General features: G+C 37.9%; 1 protein-coding gene across 2 annotated transcripts in view; it reads left to right on the forward strand.

The window, feature by feature from the left end:
- PLCB1 (phospholipase C beta 1) overlaps positions 1 to 14,130 on the forward strand; it is a 631,360-nt gene that overhangs the window by 373,541 nt on the left and 243,689 nt on the right. The gene's annotated exons all lie outside the window — the stretch shown is intronic.

A 14,130-nucleotide genomic window follows, 5' to 3' on the forward strand; every position in this document is an offset into this window, starting at 1 on the left:
TCATGTACCCTAACATTCTCTTGAGCAAGACATGGAAGGTTATACAACATGAATAAAACAGTCTTCATTGTCAAGGAGATGGCAATCTGGAAAGATGAATAATGTATATCTAAAAATTATTTGAATGCAAAACCATATTGTGGAAAATATTGTAAAAAATGTTTAGTGCAATGGAGTTAGAAAAGGGAATGAACACTTGCCCTTTGGAAGTGAGAGAGGTGGTATTTGAAGTGAGCATTAAGGAATGAGTACGAATATGCTGAGGACAAGAAAGGCATCCCAGGTGGAAGAATAGATTGAGCCAAGTCATGGAATCGGGAAAATACAAGGCGTTTCTGGAATGATATACTGGTCAGTTTGGCGGGGAGGGAGTTTACATTGGGGGCACTAATGTGGGAGATCAGGCTGAAGAAGGTGAAGTGAGGATAAGCCCGTGGAAGGATTTATATGCCAGGCTTTCTTGGATGGATATGAAAAACCACTGGTGGTTTCTGAGCAGGGCTGGGGGATGACTCAAAGTGTGTCAGTGGAAGGTGAATCTGGCAGCTCTGTTGTGTGTGCACACATGCTTGGAGAGGAGTGCTAGGGAGGCCAGCTAGAAAGCAGATGCAATGGTCAAGGGGAGAAAAAAATAAGGATTTGAACTAATATAGTATGTGTAGGGATAGGGCAGTAAATATAAATACAAGTTATATCTGTATATTTGTTCTGGCTGTTTCTTATTTAAGCTGTAGGAAATGACTAGTATCATACACCTTTGTGACAATACATTGGTATTAAAAATTGGCTGGACTATAAAACCTGTTGGATTGGGGTGGTGGGAAAGAAGAAGGTATCCAAACAGACGCACATTTCCATCCAAAATGAAAAACCTTGAAGAGTGCATTGAGTAAACAATAGTGGACTTACTTTTAAAACATATTGATTTAGTATTAGTGAACAGCTAATGTTATTGGGTATTTTTTCTGTACTGTACATGATCATGTATATCATCCTATTTAATTTTCAAAATGATTTTCTGAGAAGAGTAAGAGCATACCAGTTTTTACAGATAGAGAGATTGTAGCTCAAGAGGTAAAGTAACCTGCCTAAGTTGGCAAAATCTTCATTCAAGAAGAAATCTAAATATTGTATTCTTTTTATATCACCATTGCAAAACAAATTTGGCAGACAGCTGTAAATGGAATCCACATGGTAGCTTTATCTGAAGTGATTGAAAAAATGAATTTCTTCCCCGCCCTGATATGTTGCAGAGCATTAAAAAATCTATTCAACATGTCTGCATAGTCTTATAAACTCTAGAAAGCAGGGATAATCTCTTGGTCCAGTGATCAATTACACTGGACACCAGTGGTTCATTCCAATGAATGTCTCTAGTATTTTGTTAACATGATCCATTCACAAATTACTTTCTAAGCTGTGTTTTGGGAATAAGTCATGATTCAGAATTTTAAAAAAAAATTGCCAAGAAAGCCACTGATTCTACATGGAAACCTGTATGCTATACTTAAGTTCTGGGAGAAAATTCATGTAACGCCACCTGTGTTTCAAAGCTCAGTCACCTCCTAAATAGACCTTGCTACAAAAATAAGTATATTCAGAACACTGCCGACAAATCTCAAATCTGTGGCTGAAACTCGCAGTTGATGACATTATATAAACAACATGACCATTGTTGTGTTCTGCCTGTTTCTTATTTAAGCTGTATGTTTGTAGGAAATGACTAGTGTCATAAACCTTCATGACAAAAATAAAATGTCTATTTTTCAAATAAGAGGGTTTTTTATGCCATAAAAAAATGAGTTCCTCTTTTGAATTCAGCTGTGCTTTTCTGAATATTATTTTCTGGCAATGGCTTTGCCTTATCTCTACTCTGCTGTTTCCAGATAGCATAATTTGCTCTACGTATCTGAAGATTTATAATTGCACCCCCTAGGCAGAAATCAAAGATGGGCATTAATTAACAGTTATGGGTGCAATGGCCCACTGATAAAGCAAATGCATACATTCCTACAATAATAACCTCAATTCCTCTCTGAAAAATCTGAAATGGCAGGCTGTCACTTCACCGAACTTTCTCATTTCCCCAAACTTGTAATAAAACCAGCTTATTGTTTCTTCAGGCTACTGAGCATCAAGTAGTTTATTTTCTGTGCTCATTCTGTCTGCTCATGGCTCGCTCTTATGTTCACTGAAGCCCTACAGCTGACTCCAGGATTATTTTTTAAAGTAAACAACTATGATACTTTTGGATGTGGATATTATCAAAGGAAGGATCTAATTGCCCATCTCATACTTGGATCTAGCAATTATTCTTTATAAAACCTGGAGACACAGGAAATTAGTTTTGCATGGAGACGTGTCACATGCATTATAAAAGCAGCACCTCCTTGGTTTAAATGGTGACACCTTTATTGATCCGGCTTTACAAGCTGGGAACTTAGGAGTCGCTATTTGTACTTTTCTCTTCCAACCCATTTTCACCTGACTCTAGATTCTGAAGTAGCATTTCTAGAATCCACCCCAGAATGTCCTCATGCATTCATTTCTCTCTTTTTTCACCTCCCTACTTAGTCCACCTTGATGTTTTCCCTCGTCTCCTAACCCCACATTCACCTGTGCTCCTCTCCAGCCTTGTCTCCATGCTGCACTGAAAGTGTTTTCACATTAACTAGAACATCAAGTGAGCCCCAGGTTTAACATCCTTCAATAGCTTTCATTGCTCTGAATAGCAAGACTGAAACCCTTGAAGGACCTGCATGTTCTGGCTCCACTTATTTCTCTAGATCATTTGTTACCATTTTCCTGTTCTCTGGGAGGAAGAGATCCCCTCCATCGAGACTGATCCTGCTCTTCCATTTCTTCTCTTGGTTAAGCTTTTCATCTGCCATTAGGTCTCAGTGCAAATGCCAGTTCCTCAGAGAAGACTTCCCACTACCCCACAACCCTACCTCCAGGATCAATTTTTATCTATCTAGTTCTATCTATCTATCTATCTATCTATCTATCTATCTATCTATCATCTATCTATGTTATATGTACATATTCAATAGAACTGAATCTCTGTACTTCAGAGCACTTATTTCCTATTGTTCATTTATATTTACTTCAGTCCAGTGTTCACCACTAGACTGTAAACACCATGAGAAGAGTGGCTGTATCTGGTATGGCTTAGCTTTATGGGCTCAACACCTAATTCAATGTCTGGGCTCTTATAGATATTAGTAAAATAAGTTGATAGGTTTTGCTGAGCTCTGAATGTTGATCAAGAAGTAACCACTGGCAAAATATTAGATTCCAAGAAAAGGAGGTATTTTAACATTTCTCAGCACGTGGTTTTCAGTGAAGCAGGGAGGGAAGGAAGATATAATTTCTGAAGACCAAAAGATGTTAAAAGGGGAATGAGCAGGCCAATGAAGCACATGAAGTGAACCTCTTCCCTTAGCTACTGTTATCTTATGTTGGAAACAGAAGAAGTGGAATTGAAGAAGAATGTCTAGGCCCAGGTTGGCAGTGCTTGCCTTTAAGTTTTCTCACTTTTGTAGCCAATTACTAATGAAGAAGCAGAGGACCTGTTCAGGACCCACTGGAAGGTCCAGTTGGCCAAGGGACTGTACAATATTTTATGTTGATTACTAAGCCAAGCCCTGACTCATACTCCATCCCCCTGCCCCCAAACCTCCCTTCATTCTCTGGACCATCAGGGTATTTTGAGTATATTCTTAGAATCAAACTTTAAACCAGTGCTTTCCCTATAAGTTTTTTTTTCTATGATTTCTTGTGTGCCTTACATATAGTTCATCATGCATAATAAATTAAATAAAACTAAGTGGATGGAGAATCCCAGCTGATGGCTCATTCTCTCTGTCTTTATCTCTAGCTCTATATCAACTTGTATCTCTATTTCTCTGTGTCAGAATACTGAATATTTTACCAGGATCAGATAAAAAGAAATACCCATCAGTTTGGCAGTTTAGATATTATAACAGGGAATGACTTGTAGAATGGACACAGCACACACATTAACAAGTTGCACAGAATAAAGTCTGTGATAACTGGAATAATTGAATCAAGTGTAATTTCTTAAAATATTAGTGACTGCATTTCACCACAAATCACTCACAAATTTCTTTCTTGCAAAATTGTGGGTTTTCAATTTAGTATAACTTTAGAGTAAGAATTTTCCTCAGGTCGACTGTAAATAATAACGTGGAGAAAAAATCTCTTTCTCCTGGAAGCGACCTGTTAGGTCTCACTCACTGAAAGATCAGAGCAGCACGGAGGGGTTTGAAGAGAGTAAATATTCGCAGACATTTTTTTCTAATTTATGAGGAACGGTTTTTATGTTTGTGGAAGTTTATTCTCCTCCTTGGCTTCAGCCAAAATATATACTCAACTTGCCTTTTTGATGGTCATCATTTCTTCTAAAGGTGTAACAGAGGTGTTTTATTTGGCGGGCGTGACCCTTTAGTTCCTGCGCATACCTGCTATTTTCCAGCCCCTGTACCTGGGTCCTTTTGCCTGAGGGCTGGGAAGTGAGCACTCCCAGGAACGGCTCTCAGACAATAACCCAGAGGAGTTCCTGGGTAGATACCCAGCTTCTCACTCCTGAGGTTCCCATTCCTGAATGATGAAACCCCAGTTGCCCACAGTAGTAACTGCTCAGCAGTGTAGCTTTGATGTCTCCCTTCCATTCCCTTCTCTTTCCTTTCTCATTGTCCCATTCCCCTACAAGTATTCTCTGAGATCAACTCCCAGATGAACTACTAATACTAGAATCCTTGTTGCAGGCTTTAGATTTTTCAGTAAAAGAAAATATTCTGGGTTTCTGTAAGGGTGTCTGCTTCTGAGGGGGGACAGTAGGAGACCCAAACTGAGAGGGAGAGTTGGCATTCATGAAAGGCTATCGTTAAAAGGAGATTTGATCCTTAAGCCAGGTTAGTAACCGATTATTATAACCTGTTATTTCTAACCAATTACATAAATATTGAAATCCTTTTATGCCAGTTAGTAAATACCTGCTTTCCAAACTCTCTGGAGGGCATGACCACTGCCCTGGTCACCAGTCCCTCCCCATGATTCAGCAACTAGTAGTTAATATTGGCCATAACAGGAAGCTCTCAAGGATCTCATCCGGTGTAGGCACCAACTTTCCTGAACGATTAGTGTGTTTGTTACATGGGCAATGCTTTTAATATTATTTGTGGTTAATTTGGCATCTTCCATACCCAGGTTTAAAGTAGAGCTCTGTCTTTGATGACTGCATAGAGAAGGCCTTGACGTTCTATTCTCATAATTCAGTTTTTGTCATTTCTCTGCAAAGATATCTTTCAGCTTTTGGAGTGCTGGAGTTTTAGTGAAGTGGATAGATGAAGGAGAAGAAGGAGTAGAGAGATCAATACCTGATGAATTTCTGGGAAGTTCTATCAGCACTGCAATTTTAGTTTGCCCCTACACACAGAACAGTTCCTATATGGCACTAGCCCCACTGCATTTACAAACAATGCAGTGCCTAGGAGAGTGCAGTGGATTGGACTTCCCTGTGATAATACTTAACATTCCTGCCTCTGCCTTTTATCTTGATTCAAAATGTTCACAGGAAAGAGATAGAAGACTGAACACATCTCTCTCTCTCTCTCTCTCTCTCTCTCACACACACACACACACACACACACACGCACACGCACACAATTTTATGTTGGATATTTGCTATTTGGCATACATGTGTGGTGGATTGAATTCCAGGCCCAAAGCCAGGTGCCAGAGCCATTACCCCCCTGCCATCCCCAGGCTTCAGACATTTAACATCTGGTCCCGCACTCCCAGCTCCCCACCCCAGTTTTAAGTTTTATAGCTTTTATAGCAGTTTAAGCTGATTTCATGGTGATTACGTGTTAATCACCTCAGGGAGATATTGAGAATTCAGAATAAACTTCAGTTGGTGAACAAAGAGGCGAGGTATCCAAACAACAGCTATTCCTGAGCTGCATCCGTCATCGATTTGAGGACCCGTGAAAACAGTCTGATTTACATCCAAACTGTATTCTGAGGAGCAGGGCCGAAGCTTTAGAAGCCACTTTGTCTCAACATGCCCATGAGTAGGCCACAGATAAATCAGTTATCAGTATCAGGGGGATGTTGTAGCCTGAGTGCCTCTTACAGTTTCTTGTGACCCAGTAGTTACAAAATTCAAAAGGCACACTCCTACAAGTGTGAAAAAGGCAATTTGGGGGTTGCTTTTGGTTGCTGCTATTGCAAGGCAGGATTTAGATGTAGTTCTCACTGTTTACATTTGCTATTGAAGTTTTAACAAAATTCCAAAACCTTCAGTGAACAAGTATCAGTAAATGATGTCAAGTTGGAATAATCTCTCGAAATAAAGCAACAATTTTGTGCCCAGAAATCTTGTTTTATGATCTACAAAGTTCTCAGTCCTTGAAGGTTCTTTATTTTTTAAAAGCAGATTCTTATATATGTAAGACTACAACTTTTAGCCTATGTGCCGGTTTCTGTGAAAATTATTTTTTAATCCTTTTAATCTTGTCTGTAACTGCTGATAGCATTTGGGGAATGGAAATGTTCAAAAAATCAAAAAATAAAGAAAAAGGTAAGCAAATGAGCCCAGAAAAACAAATAGGAGCCTTAATAAAATCATTTAATAATCCTCCCGAAGCTATTCCACAACTCTATGCTCATTAAAATGACTAAAATAAAAAAAATACTAATAAGACCAAGTGTTTACAGAAATGTAGAATAACTGAACTCTCAGGCAATGATGGCAGAAAATGTAACACTTCTTTAAAATTTTTTTGGTAGTTTCTAATAATGTTCAAAAGACACCCCCCACCTATCCTCTGACCTAGAAATCCTGGATATTTACCCAGAAAAGGTAAAACATATTAATATAACTATTTATAAAAGAATATTCCTAACACCTTTATTTATAATAGTCTAAAAATGGAAACAACTCAAATGTCCATTGACTGGTGAACAACAAATTGTGGTATATCATATAATGGAAACTACTCGTGTAAAAATAGGAATGAGATACTGATCCATTCCTCAAAATAGAAAATCATGTTTTCTAGGAGAGTTGAAGAGACACGAAAGAGCACATACTCCATAATTCCATGTGGAGAACTTTCTAGAGAGGTGAAATGTTTTATACCTTGATCTAGGTGATTGCATGGTTATATGCAATTGCCAAAGTAAGCTTTGCATTATCTGTGTATAACTTATACCTCAATAAGGTGCTATTAACATTAGCAAAAGCTGCTGTTTAGCTTCTGAATTCTTGTTTGACAATATTGATATTATCTGTTGTTTTTCCATATTAGCTCAAAAGCTAAAGTCAAATTCAGCATACGGCAGCATGAAATCGCTGAGATATGTATTATTGCATTAAGTAAACTCTTCCTCTTCAATTGACAAGCCTTAAAAACAGTCTCGTGGCAAAGTCTCTTGTCATTGCATCTTTCTTTTGGTGGCATCTCACATTGGCCATTTTCTCATGTGGCATTGACAGAAATTTCCCCCACATATTTAATATTCTTTCAGAGTAGCTGAACAAGTATTTTCTAAACATTTGGGCATTTCATACTTTAGAAAGATTGCGCTGTGTGGAATGTACCACAATTCCCTTTTGCTTGTGTCTTTTTCCGGCCCTTTTGCATAATATCAACAAACAAGGAGAAGTCTTTGGGATTTGGGGAAAGCAAAATAATTAAACTGGGGAAGAAGACACAAATGTGATCATAGGATCAGGTTGAAGAAAGCTGAAGGACACCTGAGTGATTGGACCCATTAGCTTTGAAAGAATTTTCTACTCCAGCATTAACCTAGATGTTTAGATTATTTCCAGGTAAATCTTTGATCATGCAAAGATGGGTTTTCTAGTATATCAGCAGACATTCATGGTCAGTCATTAAATTTCTTTCCATTTATAAAATTGTACTATGACTTACTGTCTCGTACATATAATGATTCTTCAAATTCTTTCTGAAAATACTTATTTTGATGGAATAGAGAACATTTTCTTTATTTTTATTGTTAAGAATTGTTTTAGTTGTCAGTGACTGATTATTTGGGGCAGAAATGGAAATTATAGTCTGTTTCTTTCCAACTCAAGTAATTTTCTGATGCTTTTGATGAAACCCTGGCAATCAAATAGCTCCCGTAACATTTATGATAAGATCATATGCCATATTCTACCCTGGCATATGCAGCGGCCCTATCTTATCATTAAAACAAAAGGTTTATTCTTGTTTTTCATTTGTCACAATGGAAAGAAGCGCTTAATAAGAATTGAAAGCTATCAACTTACAGAAAGTGTGAATACATGACTTTTCCAGAGAATACATAAGACCAACCAGGAGGGAGAAAGTGTGCCCTTGAAGGTGCTGCCTCTAAAAACTCAAGCCAAGGTCCCATCCATCTCTCATCTTGAGTCTCATCTTTGTACAGCAGTGGTTCTCAGCCTTGGCTGCTCATTGCAATTACCAGGGGTACCTTAAAAATTCTAATGTAAAATCCCTACTGATCAGGCCCCACTCTAGTAATCTGATGTACTTGTGCTGGGGTGCAATGTGGGCATGGGGAATTGAAAAGCTGCCCAGTGACCCAAATATGCGGCTACCTTTGAAAGCTGCTGCATTGCGGGAAGCAATGCTTTACCTGTAGCCAGGTAAAACAAAGATGTACCTGGGGACTTTAGGAATGGGAAAAGTACATAAGTTTCAATAAGAACCAAAAAGCAGGCTAAGTGTCCCTGGCTCTTCAATCCATTTCTCCCTCTTGTTCCAAATTTAGGTAGCAACTGTGCCAAGGCAATCTTGTTTGCTCTGGCCGCATGCTAATAATGTGTGCATGAAGCCAGCCCGCCTAACAGAACGGTGTGTAGTCTTTTTGTCAAACAGTACACTGACTCCTCTGTGGACATGAAATTGATCTTTCAAAAAAATGGGTGGCTTTTTTAATAAGCATAACCCCAATTTAAATATAACCGCTGAAATTCTAAGCAATTAGGCAGTGTGGCTTCACATGGGGGTAATCTTAGCATTAATAATACCAGAAATGTAATAACTTCTAGCATATTTCTAATATCAGATTTCTACCTTTGGTAACATTTTGGGTGATACACTGTTTTTACTAACTAGAATAAGTTTTAAACCAGGAAAAGTACATATTGAGGTCTGGTATTATGAGGTAAACAGTCTTTTGGCTTTATGAGATACATGTTGCTGACTAATCTGTGGGCCATTATGGCATTACCTCTACCACTTGCATGAAATTATATCTTCTTGGTGGCTTGGGTTGTACAAACCAAAAGGGCCTATAAGACTTGTAGTTAAAAAATAAAAATACAGGAAAAAGGAGTGTACATATTATGTTAAATAACAGGGTAGGAAGGTAACCAATTTATAAATAATGCTTAATGGAAAAGTCCTTGTGTCAATTGGTAAATAAAACTTGCATTTATTTATACAAGAAATTAAAAAGCTTGCCTACAAATTAGAAAGCAATTCTAATTTTCTTAAAATGGTATGGGGGAGGAAGTAGCATAGCTTTATGAAGAAAAACAAATCAACTTAAAAGGTCTCATTTGAAAAATAATTTAGTTCCTATCTAAGGGCAGAGGCTCAAGCTAGGGCAGGGGAAATGAAGACCCATCATTTCCCTCTTCCCACCTTTCAATTGCCTGTTGGTTAATTTCATTGTCCAAACTCAAAGGGAAGCCAGAGGTTGAATGAAGGTTGACTGAGGTCTGTCCCTCGGGGCACAGAGGTCTGTCCCCTAAGGCACATAACAGGGTGGGGAAAGTTGGAAACTGGGTCAGAATGGGCAAATGGAAAATATACAGTATATTTGCTCAGCCAATATCCTTTCCCTTCTTTTCCTTCAGCAACATACCCCATTTTTACTCTGGTGGCAATGTAATCAGCTAAAAGAATGGGTTTGGCCATGTGACTAATTTCTGACCAGTGTGATATAAGCAAAAGTTGTATGGTGAAACTTTAAGGAAGATTTTTTTCAAGAGAGTATAAACAGGAGGTCTTGTCTTTTATCTTCCCTCCCTTTCTCCTTACTGATGCCTGCAATGCAGAGGTAAAGGCTGATGCTTCGTCTGCCATGTTGGACCATGAAGGAGCCTTGCAGTTGAAAGTTGTTGCTAAGCATGATAGAGCAGATACTTATAAGGGGCTTGGGTCCCCAGTGATGGAAGCCACCACACCAGCCCTCGATCCCTATTCTTGGCTTGTTCTATAAGAAAGAGTATAAACCTTATGTATCAAAAAACAAGCAAACAAAATAAATAAAACTAAATAGTTCAAAAGTTTCATCTTATTATTTATTTGCTTCCAGTTATATAATTAAAATATGATGTAGGTGCCCTAGCTGGTTTGGCTCAGTGGATCAGAGTGTCGGTCTATGGACTGAAGGATCCCAGGTTCGATTCCAGCCAAGGGTACATGCCTAGGTTGCGGGCTCGATCCCCTGTAGAGGGCATGCAGGAGGCAGGCGATCAATGATTCTCTCTCATCATTGATGTTTCTATCTCTCTATCCCTCTCCCTTCCTCTCTAAAAAATCAATAAAATCAATAAAAATACATTTAAAAAAATGATGTAGGTGTTTTTAAATTATTATTTCTTTTTTATGTATTTTTGTTATTGAAAGTATTACAGATTTCCTCCTTTCCCCCCAATGACTTTCTCTATCCTGCTGCTAGCCCTCCTTATTAAATTATTATTTCCTAATTTTTAAATTAGTTTTAGGCCACCAACCTATTTGTAATTTTACATAGTATAGTTGACTGCCTTACAATAGGCCACTGTCTGTTATTGAGCTATATTCGCTTGAGATGAAGCTTATGCCTTATCAATCGATGGAGACATCATTAAATATAAATATTGTCTGCTTACTGTATCAACTGAATGAATGAACCAAGCACCGCAGCTTATCTTGGTGTTTTAGCATGTGAACTAAATGCACACTCATCAAAATGTTGCTTATTTTTAATAAACATGACAGTAGGTACTCCAGCACCTTTCAGGTGGAACAGGGTTAGGTAATGATGCATGATTCCTCTTGGAAATTTAAAAGACAACAATTCTTAGAAATCTCATGAATATGAATGAGATGATGATCATTATTTAAATATCATCAAATAAACATTATATTTCCATTGTACACCTGTTAAGCAGTTGTATTTTCCATGGAATATATTTTAGCTCTGTTTTGCTTGGTTGGTAATTACTACACTGGATTTAATAAATAAACATTACTGAATTTTCTTGGAATGTTCCTGATGATGTAACATAAATTTACTGCATAATTAACTATGATGCATAACCACCTACCATAGTACTTCAGTGCGATGAAGCCTGCTGTAGATTTTCTAGGCCTAGGCCTCACTTACATAGCTTGAACAGTAGAATATAAATTGCTTCTGAGTTTTAAAAACCACACACTCAGAAAATATAGCATCTATATAGAAGACTCCTTTGATCCTACCAACATAAGAATATGTTGATATTATAATTTTACTGGCATCATTTGTACTTGAGGGGGGTTGGGCTCACATTGGTATGCAGTAGACAATTAATGTAGAATTTCTAGGTGGAGAAAACAAGCATGAACTTGCAATTCTGGCCCTGCACAAGTTAGCTGGGTAACTTGATTAACTACATTTAGTCTTTCTCAATGAGGGTACCATTGGCATTTTGGCATTAAGTGAGATTGACCTGAGCATTGGTCTCATGAACACTGGAGAGAACTTTCAGGCAGTTAAAGACTAGTGCCTTCCTGGGTAGCTTCTTTATTTGTGTGTTTTTAACCTTGACCTCCACAGAGGATGGGTCAAGACTGGGAGCAAACAGTGGGAGTTTGGAAAGGGTATTACAGTTAAAGTAAAGGAGGAGGACTCTGATACAGGTCTGTGGTGATTTGATTTCATCTCAACACCTCTCTTGAACCCTTTCACTCAATTACATTAACAGCTTTTAGCCTAAATTATCCAGACACCCAGATCTCCACTTCATTTTGCCCTTGAAGATAGCCTGACTTTTGAGGGCATGTTTTTAAATAGAATATTCTACAATAACATTAAGATCTTGGTGGAAGATCTCTCTAAACTCTGGTGGCAAAGTCTTCCTTCCAAATTCAAAACATTTTGAATTTACATCATGATGCCCATAAAATTGTAACCTCACTGGTATATATCAGGAATATATATTTATTTAAAATAGGTTAAGCAATAATAATTATTAGTAGGTGGTATATGCTCCTATTCTGCTTAAAAGCCACTAACATTGAAAAACCCATTTGAAGTTGTAAGAACTTTTTAAAGACATTATGTAGCAGTTGTGACTTAGCAGCCAAAGCTGTGGCTTTGAAGTAAATTTATACTTGAAAGGCAATTTATGATCAGTTGAGTTTTAGATATCACCAAAATTGGAAATCTAGAGTTAGAAGTTCTAAAATGCAGCATTTGCAAAGACATGCATATAAAACTGTGATATTGTTTTAACAACAGACTTTTCTTTAAAAGAAGAACTTCTTCTTAGGTTATCAATCTTCAAAATGGGAGGTCATATATACTGGGAAAACAGGCTGTTCAGGCAATCTATAAAACGCCACCTAACCTCCACATGAACTTCAAACAGCCCAAAGCAAATATATGCGGGATACAGTGTATTGTGGTTGTTGGAAAACTTTAAAATACGAAAAGTTCCCATTACTCTTGGTATTTTACCTCTGAGAATTTTCTAGCCAAAATTCTGTTTGAACTGAGGTCAAAAATCAGTTACTGTGTGGGCTTTTCTTAGGGGATAAATTTCATGAAAGGGCCTAGTTATTGCAACATATGCTGCCTTCATTTCAAAAGATTTCCTTAAAGCATGGTGATTAAAGCCTAGGGAGAAATAAATTTGTACTTCTCAAAGCTCAGACAAGTCCCCATGGAAAAAAACACACAACTAAGTTCTGAAGCCACATATGTAACAAAGAAATACTTCTTCCAGCTTAAAAATTATAACAAATCATGAGTTATTTTTGCTCCTTTTTCTTGAAAGTAATTTAAGAATTTGAAAAGGTTCGTGTACATTGGACAAACTACTTCTGTTTTTTTCCAAAGGAAAGTTAAATGCTTTATTTTGATGATTTTTTTTACAGAGTAGGGAAGATTTCAAATGTTCGATGATTATTTTTTAAAGCCTAAGTCGTTACTCTACAGTAAGTCTCATTTGATGGGTGTCTTAAATTGGATTCCCTAGAGCAGTGGTTCTCAACCTTCCTAATGCCACGACCCTTTAATACAGTTCCTCATGTTGTGGTGACCCCCAATTTCATTGTTACAAATTGAACATAAGTAAAGCACAGTGATTAATCACAAAAACAATATGTAATTATATGTGTGTTTTCCGATGTTCTTAGGCAACCCCTATGAAAGGGTCGTTCAACCCCCATAAGGGTCGCAACCCACAGGTTGAGAACCGCTGCACTAGAGACAGGTTTGGGTACAGAATTTATTTGGAAGGTCATGTCAACATGCATCAATACAGGAGTGGAAACTGATGCAGGGAAAGGACTACAGACACTATGTGAGTCATCAAACAAATTGCCACTGTGGACAACTGGAACTTAATCCTCTGGATGAGAATGTAAAACACAAACCTAGTGTCATCTCATATGAGCGGTCAGGGAGCTGGGGTATCACTATTTGATTTTTGGATGCTTCTGGGATTTGAAGGAGGACTTTTGACTTAACCACTTCCTGCTCATCCCACACTTGGGCCCAGTGTGCACCAGCAACGAAGTCCTCAAACAGAGAACTTAAAGGTGTTTACTGAGAAAGTTACTGACGGCGTACACGGGAACGATGAGACCCAGGAGAAAGTGCTAGGACACTGACAGCATCTGCCACAAGCTGGCTATAAATTCCAACTACAAAGTGACAAATAGTTCCCAAAAGAATTAATGTCAGTAATAAATACAGATCAGGAGAAACTAAGATGGCGGCAGAGATAAACACCGGGAAATTAATGCCGCGCACAACAATTGATTAATACCTCAGAGAAACAATACGGACTTCATCCAGAACCATAGGAAGCCTGGCTGACTGTAAACTCTA

This window comes from Myotis davidii, unplaced genomic scaffold, assembly GCF_000327345.1.
Source record: "Myotis davidii unplaced genomic scaffold, ASM32734v1 scaffold32, whole genome shotgun sequence".
NCBI lineage: Eukaryota > Metazoa > Chordata > Mammalia > Chiroptera > Vespertilionidae > Myotis > Myotis davidii.